We start from the raw sequence: 14574 nt of genomic DNA, 5'->3' as shown, positions 1-14574 counted from the left end.
CCCTGTCTCTGTTGCTCTGTTTCTCTGTCCTGCTGCCTGTCCGGTCGTTTCTTGCTATACGTCCCTGTTCAGCCAGCTCTCCCTTTTTGCCCTTCTCTCCTTCTCTGTCCTGCTTCATGGCCCTTTCTCTCCGTCCTGTAGCCCCTTGCTGGTTTGTTTTGGGGTTTCCCTGCACCCCCCCCCCCCCCGCCCCCCCTCTTCTTGGTCTCTTTGTCTAGATCTGACCCTTTCTTTGTTTCTCGGTCCCTTTTTTCCTGTTCACTGTCCTTTTTCTCTCTCTGCCTGTGTGTCCTGTGCTCCATTGCCATCTTTGTCTCTCCTTTCTTCTTCATCTCCTCCCCCTGCCCCTGTCTCTCTCTCCCTCTTTCGCGCTCACCGGCCCAACATTTTCGTGCTCCGTCTCTGCAAGGCTCCTCGTCCCTGTTTTTCTTGATTTCTCTACCTCTCTGGCGTTTTCTTTCGACCCTTCTTTCTCTCTGAGCTCCTCGGTCTTCTCCCGTGTCTTATTTTCGTCTTCCTAGTGCTCTGCCCTGCTCCCCGTCACTTATTTTCTCTCTCCGTTTCTCTGCCCTGCTCCCCCTCGCTCTCTTTCTTTCTCCGTTCCCCTCTGCTGCTCCACAGCAGTGTTTTTCCTTTCTCCGGCTCTCTGACCTGCTCCCCGCCCACCCAGGTTGGCCGTCCCAGGTTTTGTGCTGTTTTTTCCCTTCTCCGCCTCTCTCTCCTGCTGCCCAGCCGAGGCGTTTCCCCCTCCGTCTCTGTCCTGCTCCCCTGTCTCTTATTTTTGCCTGTCTTTCACTTTATCCTGCCTCCCTGTCCCCTTTTTCTCTCTCAGTATCACCTTGTCCCACTCCCTTTCTTTGACAATCTGTCCTGCTCCTTGTCCTTCTCTTTCCCTTCTCTGTCATTCCCCATCCTTCTTCTGGCCTTTCTTCCTTCTCTTTCTACCCTGCTGCCGCAGTGCTTCTTTCTCCATCGCTGTCCTGCTCCCTGGCCCTTGTTTCCTCTCGCCGTCACTCTGTCCTGGTTCCTGTCCCCCGGTTTTTCTGTCTCTGTGTCTCTGTCCTGCTGCCTGTCTGGTTGTTTCTTGCTATACGTCCCTGTCCAGCCGGCTCTCCCTTTTTGCCTTTCTCTCCTTCTCTGTCTTGCTTCCCGGCCCTTTCTTCTCTTCCTCTCTCTCTGTCCACTAGCCCCTTGCTGGTTTGTGTTGGGGTTCCAACCCTAACCACCCTCTTCTTCGTCTGACCCTTTCTTTGTTTCTTAATACCTTTTTCCCTGTTCACTGTTGTTTTTCTCTTTCTGTCAGTGTGTGGGGACGGGGGTGGGAAGCTCGGGGCGGGGAGTGGAGGCTGGAAAGAGGTAGGAGGTTGCAGAGGGGTGGGAAGCTGAACTATGTAGAGGCCAGCAAAATGGGAGGTAGGAGGCTGATGAGGGGTGGGAGGCTGGGGGCGAGAGTAGAGACCAGAAAAAGAAGGAGGCCGGAAAGGGGTGGGAGGCCGCAGCAGGGTGGGAGGCCGGGGGCGAGAGTAGAGGCCAGAAAGAAAAAAAGGAGGCCGGAAAGGGGTGGGAGGCTGCAGAGGGGTGGGAGGCCAGGGGCGAGAGTAGAGGCCAGAAAGAAAAAAAGGAGGCCGGAAAGGGGTGGGAGGCCGCAGAGGGGTGGGAGGCCAGGGGCGAGAGTAGAGGCCAGAAAAAAAGGAGGCTGGAAAGAGATGGGAGGCTGGGGGGTGCGAGTAGAGGCCAGAAAGGCCCTTTTCTTCCGGCTTCTTCCCTGTCTTTATCTCTCTTTCCTGCCTTGTTTATTCCTCTGATTCAAGTTCTCTCTCGATCTGTGAGTTCTGCTTCCCACTCATCATATTCTCTCTCTTTCTCTGTCCTATTCCTGCATACAGTGTGCAGTGAGGCTTCTTGTCTAGGAAGCCGCGTCTCGTATGAGCTCTAAGACAACCACATGCATTTTCTCTCAGGTGGAGGCGAGCCAAACGATTTGAGTTACAGAAGAAGAAGGGAAGAGAGAAGGAGAGAGAAGCATCTGAAGTGTCCAAGTCTCCCGGCAGCACCGAGAGCGAGAGCTGCGGTGAGTCCTGGGCCCTCGGGGCCCTGTCACCCCTCTTCTGCATCCTGGGCCCTCCCCTGGCTCCCTCTCTTTCCCACACTGCTACGACTATTTTTTTTTCTGCTCTTGTGTACCGTCTTTCTCCATCTGTCTCTGACTTGTCCCCATCTTTTAGGTCCTCCCTCTTTCTGCCCTGCAGCCCGTGGCGTTTTTTTCCGTCTTCCCCTCTTTCTGTTCAGCTCCCGGTTACTACTTTTGCTTTCCTCCTGCTCTGTAGCCTGTCAGTACTTTTGCTGTCTCTGGTGCTCTTTTGTCTGGCTCCTTGTCCCTTGATTTGAGGCCTTCCTTCTCAGCTCCATAGCGCGTCACAGATCTACTGCTTTCTCCATGTCTATTCTATTCTATTTCCTCATCTCTCTTTGCCCAGGTCCCTGCCGCTATTCTTTTTTCCTCTTTCAATGCTACAGGGTTTTTTTTTGCATCTCCTTCCTGCTCCCCGTTCTTCATTTTCGGTCTCTGTCCTGCTCCCTCTTCTTCTTTCTGCTGCCACTCTTCCTCTCTTCCTGCTGCTTCTTTCTCCATCTCTGTGGGACTGCCTGTCCCCGTGCTTCTCTTGCTGTCCCTTTCCCCGCTTCGTGCTTTCTCGTTACACCGCCGCTGTCCAGCCATCTGTCACTTTTCTCCTCTCTTGTAGTGGCCTGCACCCTGCTCCTCATTTTTGGCGGCCTCTGCCGAGCAGCGCATCGCTCCGGGAGCGGACTGACCGACTGTTCCCTGCTGGAGCAACGGGCGCAGCTGCGGGAAGGACTGCCGAGGTGTCGGAGGGGCAGAGGGAGCATCGGGGGCCCCGAGCCCCGGAGCAGAGCGGCTCCCGGGACTGGCTGGGTGCGTGACTGAATAAAGACCTGCGGTCCCTTTTGCCCTCGCGGCTGCGTTTGTGCTTGGTTTGCACGGGACGAGGGGCTGCGCCAGAGCCCAAGGGAGGAGGGGACGGGCTGTGGGGCAGGGGCGACGGCCCCCTGTTCCTGCCGGGCTCCAGTCGTGGGCCCGGGGCCGGGGGAGCCCCAGGTGTGGGCAGCACGGCTGATGGCGACGGCCCCTCCCTCTGCCGGTGGAGGGCCCGGTGCTGCCGTGACCGGGGTGGCCGTGGAGGGGCCGGTGCGAGCCGAGGGAGGAGCGGAGCCGTGGCCGGGCTGCGGCTGCAGCGAGGGAGAAGGTGAGCGCGGGGTGCGGGGGGAGGTGGATGGAGCAGCGCGTCCCGGGGAAAAGCCCCCGGGAGGGCGGGGTCCGTGTCGGGGACAGGGAGGGGCGGGGGTTCGGCGCCGTGTCGGAGCCGCGAGTCGGGGGCTGCCCGGAGCCGTGCGGAGGTGCCGCCCCGTGCCGGCGGCGCGCGCTGCCCCGACCCGGAGCGGTACTGCAGCCAGGCGTTGCGCGCAGGCTGTGGCCCCTCCGGCGCGCCGTCGGCGCGTGGCGCATGCGCAGTGCGGCGCAGCAGCATGGCGGCGCCCTGGTGTCGGGTGCCGGGGCGGCGGGGGAGCAGAGAGGCCAGCCGTGAGGCGCGGGCTCCCCTCCGGCGGGTGCGGGGGTGCGTGATGGTCGCCCGAGGGTGGTGGGACGGGAAGCTTCGAGCCGTCCGCTGTGACAGGCTGCCGGTGCGCTGGAGGCGAGGCGGGTGCGGGCAGCCCCGGGGCCAGAGGCGGGAGGTGACGGAAGGGAAGGGGGGAAGGAGGCGGGCACCCCCCCCAACTCGGCAGCGCTCCCCGGCCCCGCTCGCCCCGCGCAGCCGCCCCCAGCTCCAGCACGTCCCCTGAAGCCTGTCCCGGAGCCCCCGGCCTCCCCCAAGGCCCGTGGTGCGGGCGGCACACTGGGCCTCGAGCGTGCCTCGGCCTCCCTTAACGCGGTCGCCGCTGCTTCTTTCTCTGTGGCAGGGGCCGCGCTGAGGACGCGTTTGTCCGTTCCTGCCCTGGGGATGCCGTTGGCTGCGCCCGCTCCAGGCTTGTGAGGGCTGTGTGTGCCGGGCCTCGGTCTCCTGGCGTCGTGGGGGCGAAAAGGGAGAGGCGGAGCGCTGAGTGGCTGCGGACGGGATCTGGCGGGGCTGAAGCTGGAGAGTCCCGAGAAGGCTGAAGAAGAAGAAAAAATGGAAGGCCACCTGGCTGGCAGCTGCCTGGCTCCGCAGGCAGGAGAGAGCCTGCCTCTGCGGGTGAGGAAGGCTCCCTCTTGGTAGCCTGCAGCAGGCCAGGCCGCCAGCGTGTCCCGCAGGGTCTGTATGTGTCACCAGCAGCAGCATGGTACGGTTGTGGAGCGCGTGAGCGAGCGAGGTTACGTGCCTAGGGAGCCTCGTCTCCTAAGAGCCGCGACACATGCGCGTTTTTTCTTAGGTGTAGGACAGCCAAGCGACCGGAGTTACGGAAGAGGAAGGGAGGAGCGCAGGAGAGAGAAGCGCCTGAAGCGGCAGAGTCCTCCCGGCAGCGCCGAGAGTGAGAGCTGCGGTGAGTGGCGGGCCTCCGGGGCCCTGTCGCTCCTCTTCTGCGTCCCGGGCCCTCCCCTGGATCCTTCTCTCTCCCATGCTGCTGTGATTCCTCCTCCCCCCCCCCCCCCCCCAGCTTTTCTTTTCCTTCCCTGTACCTCCCCTTCTTTTGTCTGTATTTGTTTCCCTGTCCCGCTCTTTTCCTCTCTATTCCTCATTCCCTGTCCTTGTTGCTGTTTTTTCTTTCTCCATCTCTGTGCCCTGCTGCCTATCTCTGTCCAGTTCCCTTTCTGTTTGCTGGGTTGTTTTTTTTTTTTTTGCTCCTCATTCCTCTGCCTTGCTCTGTTCCGTCCTCTCACTCCCGCAGTGTCGTGCTGTGTGTTACCCGTCCTTCTCCCTGTGGTTTTTTGTTCCTCTTGCTCTGTGCCTCTGTCCTGCTGCCTGGAAGTAATTTTTTATTCTCCGTATTTCTGTTATTCTGCCTGTGGCTATTTTTTTTGTTCTCTACCTCTCTCCTGCTCCCCACCCTCACCTTTCTCTCCCTGACGTTCTTTCCTCTTCCCAGTACCTCTGCTTTTCTGCGCCCTTGCACTCCATTTCCTGTCTCGCTCTATCACGCTGTCTTGCTCCCCATCCCTCCCTTTTCCTTTCTACCCTTCCGATGTGTGTGTCCCCCAAGTGCCCCTTTGACGTGTCCCAGTCTTTCTGTCTACACCCTCCTGTCATTCTCCTTCTCTTGCTCTTCTTGCTCTTTTTCTCTCTTTTCCTCTGTGCTGCGGCCCATCACTGTTCTTTCCTCCTCCATCCCTTTGTTGCGCTGCCTGTCCTTGTCAGTTTTGCCCTGTGTTCTGGCTCCAGTCTTGCCTTGTTTTCTGCATCTCTGTCCTTTTCCCTGTACTTTTTTCTCTCTGCTCCTCAGTCCTTCTCCCTCGTCTTGTTTTTCTCTTTCTGCCGTCCCTCTCTTTTTGTCTGTGACCCTCTGTGCTCTTCTCCTTCTCCCTCTCGGTTTGCGGTTGTCTTATGTGTCCCCTTCTCTGTCTCTCTCTTCTGCTGTCCTGCTCCCCAGCCCCATTATTTATTGCTTCACCCCTCGGTCTTGCTCTCAGTCCCTGTTTTCTCTTGTGCTCCACCTCGCTGCCGTTCTCTCGGTTGCTCTCGGTTGCTGTCTGTCCCAGCGTCCTGCTCCCTGTCGCGCTCTCTTTCACAGTATCTTTCTTTCTGGCGTCCTGTCCCTCACCGGTTTTCTCTGTCACTCTGTCCTTCCTCCTGTCTTTTCCTTGTGCCTCTGGCCTCCTACTCGTCGCTACTTTTTTCTTCCTTTCTCTACCTCTCTGCCTCTGTCCTGTCGCTTTCTTCCTCTCTCTGTCGCCAGCATTTCTTTCTCCATCTGTGCCCCCCTCCCTGTCCCTTTTCTCTCATTCTCTCTGTCCTCCATCCTCCCCGTAACTCTTTGTCTGTATATCTCCATACTGCTGCCTGTCCCTTTGTTTCTTGCTATATGCCCCTGTCCAGCTTGCTGTCCCGTTATTCTCCTCTGTCCTGCTCCTTGGCCTTTTTTCTCATCCTGCAGCCCATCACTGTTTTCACTTTCTCCACCTCTTTGTCCTGATCTGTGTGTCTTCTGCCCTCGTCCATCTGGCTTGTTGCCTGTACGTTTGTCTCCCTCCGGCGTTCTTTATTCCCCTGATTCAGTTTCTCTCTTGATCCGTCAGTTCTGCTGCCCGCTCGTCATTCTCTCACTCTCTCTCTTTCCCTCTTGTCTTGTTCCTGCGCGTAGTGCGTGAGCAGGCGAGGCTACGTGTCTAGGGAGCCTTGTCTCGCAAGAGCTGCGAGACATGGACGTTTTCTCTTAGGTGGGGGACAGCCAAGCGACCGGAGTTACGGAAGAGGAAGGGAGGAGAGCAGGAGAGAGAAGCGTCTGAAGCGGCAGAGTCTCCCGGCAGCGCCGAGAGCGAGAGCTGCGGTGAGTGCCGGGCCCTCGGGGCCCTGTCGCCCCTCTTCTGCATCCCGGGCTCTCCCCTGGATCCCTCTCTTTCCCACACTGCTGTGATTTTTGGCTTTTTTTTCCTCCCTGCCCCCTCCAACCCCCTCCCCGCTCCCGTGTACCTGCTTTCTCCATCTCTGACCAGCTCCCTGTCCCCATCTTTTAGGTCCTCCCTCTCTCTGCCCTGTAGCCCGTGGCTTTTTTTTCCTTCCCTATCTCTTTCTGTCTGGCTCCCGATCACGGTTTTTGCTTTCCCCCCTCTCTGCCCTATAGCCCGTCGGTACTTTTGCCGTCTCTGGGACTCTCTGTCCGGCTCCCTGTCCCTCTGGTTCAAGGTCTTCCTTCTCAGCTCCGTAGCACGTTGCGCGTCTGCCTCTTTCTCTATCTCTCTCTATTCTGCTCCCTGCCCCTCATTTTGAATTCCTCCCTCTCTGTCCTGTCGCTCCTTTTCCCTTTCTGCATCTCCGTCTTTTTTCTCTTTTTCTTTCTCTGTCTCTCTCTGTCCAACTCCCTGTCTCTAAGTTTCAGTTCCTCGCCCTCTCTGCGGAAGCTGTCGGGACTTTTTGCCTTCGCAGTCTCTCTGTTCTGGCTTCCTGTCCCTGTTTTTTCATTCCTCCCTCTCTGCCCTGTTACCCGTCACCATTTTTATTTTCTCCGTCTCTTCTGGCTCAAGGTCCTGATTTTTTTAAGTTCCTCCCTCTCTGCCCCATACCCTGTCACTTCTGCAGGTCTGTTTCTCCACCCTCTCCCTGTGCGGCTCCCAGCCCCTCTTTCGCACTTCCTCCCTCCGGAGCCTGCGGCCTGTTGCTTTCCCCCCCTCTTATTTCTCTCTCTCTGTCTCTCGCTGTCTCCCCGCCCCTGTTTTTTCGTTCCTCCTGTCTCTGCCCTAGAGCCCGTCAGGAGTTCTTTCATTCTCTGGCGCTCTCTTTCCAGTTCCCAGGCCCTGGTTTTCAATGTTGTCCTCCTGTCTTCCCTGTGCCACGGCGCGATTTCATTTCTTTTGCCGTCTCTCCCGGTCCGGCTCCCCGCCAGGATTTTTTAATCCCCCCCTCTCTGTCTTGTAGCCCATTGCTGTTTTCTCTGTCTCTGTGTCCCTCTGTCCGGCTCCCTGTCTTTACTTATTATTTTTGTTGAATTCCTCCCTCTCTGCCCTGTACGCGGTGCTGTTTACACTTTCGTTCCCGGACGTCTCTCTGTAGATTGCTCCCAGTCCTGTTTTTTTTTAATTCCTCTCTCTCTGTCTGTCATGGTTTAACTTGGCAGCCGGCAACTAAGCACTAGAGAGCTGCTCGCTCACAGCCCCCACCCCCGGCCCGTTCCCTCCCCAGCGGGATGCGGAGGACAAATGGACCAAAGGTAAAACTTGTCGGTTGAGATAAAGACAGTTTAGTAAGGCAACAAAGGAAATACTGTTGATAATTCTAATAACGATGATAATAATTGCAACAACGCACATGCGAACCAAACTATACGCAGTACAGTTTCTCTCACCACCCGATGACCGGTGCACAGGCAGTCCCCGAACAGCGATTGCGGAACCCGGAAATCGCAAGTTTCGCTAAATTCCAAAATAGTTTGACCTCCCGGACGAGAGCGGGTTCCAACTCGCGGAAACGAGAAGAGCTGATTCCTGCCCCGCAGCCAGCCCCCATTTATAAGCTGCGCGTGACGTCTGTGGTACGGAATATTTCCACTGGCCAGCTTGGGCTAGCCCTGTAGCCTGTCGCAGGTGGTGGTGCTGTGTTTCCCCCCCGGCCATTTCTTTCTCGTTGCGCTCTGTCCGGCTTCCTGTCCCTACTTTTCAGTTCTTCCCTCGCTGCCCTGTGGCCTGTTGCTATCTTCCCTTTTTCTGTCTCTCTGTGTATGGCTCCCGCTCCCTTCCTTTTTGAAATTCCTCCCTCTCCGTCTGGGAGCCCATCGTGGTTTTTCCTTTCTGCGTCTCTCTCTGGCTGGCTTCTGCTCCCTGGTTTTCAATTTCTTCCTTCTGGGCCCTTTAGCCTGTGGCAATTTTACTTCTTTCTCGGTCTCTGGATCCCAATTTTTTAATTCCTCCTCGTCTCCCCTCCTGCATCCCTTTTTCCAGCTCCCTCCCCGGCTCCCTATCCCTGTGGTTTAATTCCTCCCTCTCTGCTCTCTAGCTTTTGCTGTACTTCCTGTGTGCCTTGCTCCGCATCTGGCGCCTCGCCCCTGTCTTCGCATTCCTCCCTATAGCCCATCACTGTCCTTGTCTTTTGTCATCGATCTGGTCCAGATCCCTGTTTTTGCCGCCTTCTCTCTCTGCCTTATTGCCCCTGGCTATTTCTTCTTCCTCCCTCTCTGACTGCCCGGCTCCGGATCCCTATTGTTTCATTCCTCCCTCTCTGTCCTGTGGCCCGTCGGTATTTTTTCTTTCTCTGGCTCTCTTTGTCTGGCTCCCTGTCCCTGTTGTTCAGCTTCTTCCTTCTTGGCACTGTAGCGTGTTGTGATTCTGTTTCTTTCTCCACCTCTCTGTCTTCCCAGCTTCTCGTCCCTCACTTTTAAGTCCTCCCTCTCCATCCTGTTGCCTATTGGATTCAGCCCCGCCCCCCCGCCTTTCAGTCTTTCTTGCTTCCCGTGCCTGTTTTTAAGTCCTCCCTCTCTGCCACATCACCCATTGCTTTTTTCTTTTCTCCATCTCTCTATGTCTGTCTCACTGCCCTTGTTTTTTAGTTCTTCCTCTCTGCCCTATGCCCTGCTGCTGTGTTTGCCTTTCTCGGTCCCTCCCTGTGCGGCTCCCTGTCCCCATTTATTAACTCTTACCTCTTCTTCCTGCACCCACCACTGTTCTCCGCGATCTCCCTCTCTCTCTGTCTGGCTCCCCGTCCTCAGTGTTTAATTCGTCCCTCTGCCCCCTGTAGCCCCACGCTATTGGTCTGTCTGTCTCCATCTCTCTGTGTCCAGCTCCCTGGCGCTGCTTTTTGCTTCCCCCAGCCCATCTTGTAGCCCATCACTGGTTTTGTTTCGTTGGTTTTTTTGGTCTTCCTCTGTGTCTCGCTGTCCAGCTCCTGGTCGCGGTTCTTCAATCCCTCCGTCTTCCCTGGAGCGTGCTTTTGCTTTTTTTCCATTCTCCATTGTGCTCTGTCCGGTCCCCTGTTGCTCTTTATCCATTCCTCCCTCTCTGCCCCGTGGCCCGTCACTTTTTCTCCTTTTATTTCTGCCTTTCCCTCTGTCCGACTCCCTGTGCCTGGTTTTTAAATTCCTTCCTCTCTGCCCTGTCACCCGTGCCATCTTTTGCCTTTCTCGGTCTCTCTCTGGCCAGCGCTCTGTCCATATTCATTGATTCTTCCCTCTCCACCTCGTAGCCTGTTGCTTTTGTCCTTTGTCCTTCTTACTTGTGTCTGTCTCCCCGATGACCCTGTTTTAGAATCCCCCCCCCCTTTCTTTCTGTACGCATTACTCTCTGGCTTTTTGCTCTCTGGCTCTCTTTTGTTCAGCTCCCGCTCCCTACTTCTTAAGTCTTCCCTCTTTTCCCTGTAGCGTGTAGCTATGTGGTTTGTTTCGTGTTGTCCTGCCCACCCTCGCCCCTTCCCTCCGTCGTTTGCGTTCCCGGCTCCCTGTCCATGTTGTCTCATTCCTCCCTCTCTGCCCTGTTTTTGTAGCTTTTTTTTTTTGTCTTTCCCCATCTGTCTCAGTCCGGGTCCCTGCCCCTATTCATTTTTCCTCCCTTCCTGTCGTGCTGCCCGTTGCAGGTTTTTTCTGCGCCTCTGTCCTGCTCCCCCATCCTTTTTCGGTCTCTGTCCTGCTCCCTCTCCTTCTTTCTGCTGCCACTCTTCCTCTCTTCCTGCTGCTTCTTTCTCCGTCTCTGTGGGACTGCCTGTCCCCGTCCTTCTCTCGCTGTCCCTTTCCCTGCTTCGTGCTTTCTCGTTACACCGCCGCTGTCACTTTTCTCCTCTCTTGTAGTGGCCTGCACCCTGCTCCTCATTTTTGGCGGCCTCTGCCGAGCAGCGCATCGCTCCTGGAGCGGACTGACCGACTGTTCCCTGCTGGAGCAACGGGCGCAGCTGCGGGAAGGACTGCCGAGGTGTCGGAGGGGCAGAGGGAGCATCGGGGGCCCCGAGCCCCGGAGCAGAGCGGCTCCCGGGACTGGCTGGGTGCGTGACTGAATAAAGACCTGCGGTCCCTTTTGCCCTCGCGGCTGCGTTTGTGCTTGGTTTGCACGGGACGAGGGGCTGCGCCAGAGCCCAGGGGAGGAGGGGACGGGCTGTGGGGCAGGGGCGACGGCCCCCTGTTCCTGCCGGGCTCCAGCCGTGGGCCGGGGGAGCCCCAGGTGTGGGCAGCACGGCTGATGGCGACGGCCCCTCCCTCTGCCGGTGGAGGGCCCGGTGCTGCCGTGACCGGGGTGGCCGTGGAGGGGCCGGTGCGAGCCGAGGGAGGAGCGGAGCCGTGACCGGGCTGCGGCTGCAGGGAGGGAGAAGGTGAGCGCGGGGCGGTCGATGGAGCGGCGGGTCCCGGGGAAAGCCCCGAGGCGGGCGACGGTACCTGCCGAGCGGGGTCCGTGTGGGAGGCAAGGAGCGGCGGGGGTCCAGCGCCGTTTCGGGCACGGTGTCCCCGCAAGCCGAGGCCCGCAGCTCCCGCGGCGTGCTGGGAGCTGTAGTGCTGGGGCGCGGGGCGCGCTGTCGGTCACGCTACTCCCCGGGGCATGCCGGGAGGTGTAGTCTTCCGGCTGCCGGGCGGCCGAGCCCTGCTAGCCAGGGCATGCCGGGAGGTGTCGTTTTCAGGGACTCGGCTGCCGGGCAGCCGCATTGCTCTCGGGCATGTGCGACGAGGCGTTGTGCTTGGTCCCGCCACAGCCCCCGCTGCGCGGGACGAAGGGTAGTTCTGTGGTCAGTTCCGTGTGTTTTTCTGCAGCCTTCCCGCTGCGTCCGGTCCCCAGAAAGCGGTGCGGCCGCGCCTCGACCGGGCGTGCCGCAGGGCTCGCTGCTGCCACCCGGTGAGCAAAGTTCGTTACTGCGGCTCGGGTGGCGCCAATGCGCGGTGGCGCCGAGTCCAAGAGCTCGCTGCTGCCACCCGGTGACCAAAGTTCGGTACTGCGGCTCGGGAGACGCGAATGCGCGGTGGCGCCGTGTCCAAGAGCTCGCTGCTGCCACCCGGTGACCAAAATTCGGTACTGCCGCTCGAGTGGCACAGGTGCTGTGCGCGCTGGGAGGAGCCGTGCCCTGTGTGTCCGGTGCTGCAATAAAGGACGCCTGCCTGCTTGCTGAAATGCCCAAACGGCTTCAGAGGGTCTTTGTGTTTGCCCAATGACGGCACCGTGGGATCCAGCCGTGGGCCGGAGCCGGAGGAGCCCCGGGTGCGGGCAGCACGGCTGATGGCGACGGCCCCTCCCTCTGCCGGTGGAGGGCCCGGTGCTGCCGTGGCCCGGGTGGCTGTGGAGGGGCCGGTGCGAGTCGAGGGAGGAGCGGAGCCGTAGCCGGGTTGCGGCTGCAGCGAGGGAGAAGGTGAGCGCGGGGTGTGTGGGGGTGTGGATGGAGTGGCAGGTCCTGGGGAAAAGCCCCCGGGAGGTCGGGGTCCGGGTCGGGGGCAAGGAGCGGCGGGGGTGCGGCGCCGTCTCGGAGCCGCGAGTCGGGGGCTGCTCGGAGCGGGAGGCGCGCGGCAGGGCGCTGCCCGGAGCCGTGCGGAGGTGCCGCCCCGTGCCGGCGGCGCCGCCCCGTGCCGGCGGCGCGCGCTGCCTGGACCCGGAGGTGGGGCCGGGCGTGGGCGCCGCGCCGTGTCCGCTGGCGCCGTCCCCTGGCCGCGATGCGGTACTGCAGCTCGGCGTTCCGCGCAGGGACTGGGGACTGGCCACTCCGGCGCGCCGTCGGCACGTGGCGCATGCGCGGTGCGGCGCAGCAGCATGGCGGCGCCCTGGTGTCGGGTGCCGGGGCGGCGGGGGAGCAGAGAGGCCAGCCGTGAGGCGCGGGCTCCCCTGCGACGGGTGCGGGGGTGCGTGGTGGCTGCCCGAGGGTGGTGGGACGGGAAGCTTCGAGCCGCCCGCTGTGACAGGCTGCCGGTGCGCTGGAGGCGAGGCGGGTGCGGGCAGCCCCGGGGCCAGAGGCGGGAGGTGACGCAGGGGAAGGGGGGAAGGAGGCGGGCACCCCCCCCAACTCGGCAGCGCTCCCCGGCCCCGCTCGCCCCGCGCAGCCGCCCCCAGCTCCAGCACGTCCCCTGAAGCCTGTCCCGGAGCCCCCGGCCTCCCCCAAGGCCCGTGGTGCGGGCGGCACACTGGGCCTCGAGCGTGCCTCGGCCTCCCTTAACGCGGTCGCCGCTGCTTCTTTCTCTGTGGCAGGGGCCGCGCTGAGGACGCGTTTGTCCGTTCCTGCCCTGGGGATGCCGTTGGCTGCGCCCGCTCCAGGCTTGTGAGGGCTGTGTGTGCCGGGCCTCGGTCTCCTGGCGTCGTGGGGGCGAAAAGGGAGAGGCGGAGCGCTGAGTGGCTGCGGACGGGAGCTGGCGGGGCTGAAGCTGGAGAGTCCCGAGAAGGCTGAAGAAGAAGAAAAAATGGAAGGCCACCTGGCTGGCAGCTGCCTGGCTCCGCAGGCAGGAGAGAGCCTGCCTCTGCGGGTGAGGAAGGCTCCCTCTTGGTAGCCTGCAGCAGGCCAGGCCGCCAGCGTGTCCCGCAGGGTCTGTATGTGTCACCAGCAGCAGCATGGTACGGTTGTGGAGCGCGTGAGCGAGCGAGGCTACGTGCCTAGGGAGCCTCGTGTCCTGAGAGCCGCGACACATGCGCGTTTTTTCTTAGGTGTAGGACAGCCAAGCGACCGGAGTTACGGAAGAGGAAGGGAGGAGCGCAGGAGAGAGAAGCGCCTGAAGCAGCAGAGTCTCCCGGCAGCGCCGAGAGTGAGATCTGCGGTGAGTGGCGGGCCTCCGGGGCCCTGTCGCCCCTCTTCTGCGTCCCGGGCCCTCCCCTGGATCCTCCTCTCTCCCACGCTGCTGTGATTGTTTTGTTTGTTTTTTTTTTTTCTTTTTCCTTTTCTTTCCCTTTCCCTGTACCTCCCGTCTTCTGTCTGTGTTTGTGTCCTGCTACCTCTCCCTCTTTTTCTCCCTCCAGAATTTCTTTAGCCGGCTCCCTGTCTCTGTTGCTCTGTTTCTCTGTCCTGCTGCCTGTCCGGTCGTTTCTTGCTATGCGTCCCTGTTCAGCCAGCTCTCCCTTTTTGCCCTTCTCTCCTTCTCTGTCCTGCTTCATGGCCCTTTCTCTCCGTCCTGTAGCCCCTTGCTGGTTTGTTTTGGGGTTTCCCTGCACACCCCCCCCCCCCGCCCCCCCCTCTTCTTGGTCTCTTTGTCTAGATCTGACCCTTTCTTTGTTTCTCGGTCCCTTTTTTCCTGTTCACTGTCCTTTTTCTCTCTCTGCCTGTGTGTCCTGTGCTCCATTGCCATCTTTGTCTCTCCTTTCTTCTTCATCTCCTCCCCCTGCCCCTGTCTCTCTCTCCCTCTTTCGCGCTCACCGGCCCAACATTTTCGTGCTCCGTCTCTGCAAGGCTCCTCGTCCCTGTTTTTCTTGATTTCTCTACCTCTCTGGCGTTTTCTTTCGACCCTTCTTTCTCTCTGAGCTCCTCGGTCTTCTCCCGTGTCTTATTTTCGTCTTCCTAGTGCTCTGCCCTGCTCCCCGTCACTTATTTTCTCTCTCCGTTTCTCTGCCCTGCTCCCCCTCGCTCTCTTTCTTTCTCCGTTCCCCTCTGCTGCTCCACAGCAGTGTTTTTCCTTTCTCCGGCTCTCTGACCTGCTCCCCGCCCACCCAGGTTGGCCGTCCCAGGTTTTGTGCTGTTTTTTCCCTTCTCCGCCTCTCTCTTCTGCTGCCCAGCCGAGGCGTTTCCCCCTCCGTCTCTGTCCTGCTCCCCTGTCTCTTATTTTTGCCTGTCTTTCACTTTATCCTGCCTCCCTGTCCCCTTTTTCTCTCTCAGTATCACCTTGTCCCACTCCCTTTCTTTGACAATCTGTCCTGCTCCTTGTCCTTCTCTTTCCCTTCTCTGTCATTCCCCATCCTTCTTCTGGCCTTTCTTCCTTCTCTTTCTACCCTGCTGCCGCAGTGCTTCTTTCTCCATCGCTGTCCTGCTCCCTGGCCCTTGTTTCCTCTCGCCGTCA

General features: G+C 59.7%; 1 long non-coding RNA gene across 1 annotated transcript; it reads left to right on the top strand.

The window, feature by feature from the left end:
* Nucleotides 1-12311: 12311 nt before the first annotated feature.
* On the top strand, nucleotides 12312-13310 carry LOC142359352 (uncharacterized). The gene is made up of 3 exons (XR_012762283.1): nucleotides 12312-12407; nucleotides 12785-13144; nucleotides 13235-13310. It is a non-coding gene; the product is annotated as an uncharacterized LOC142359352 (long non-coding RNA).
* The last annotated feature ends 1264 nt before the right edge of the window (nucleotides 13311-14574 follow it).

This window comes from Opisthocomus hoazin, unplaced genomic scaffold (assembly GCF_030867145.1).
Source record: "Opisthocomus hoazin isolate bOpiHoa1 unplaced genomic scaffold, bOpiHoa1.hap1 HAP1_SCAFFOLD_199, whole genome shotgun sequence".
In the NCBI taxonomy this organism is placed as follows: domain Eukaryota; kingdom Metazoa; phylum Chordata; class Aves; order Opisthocomiformes; family Opisthocomidae; genus Opisthocomus; species Opisthocomus hoazin.
This window is presented reverse-complemented; position numbering and strand designations above follow the sequence as displayed.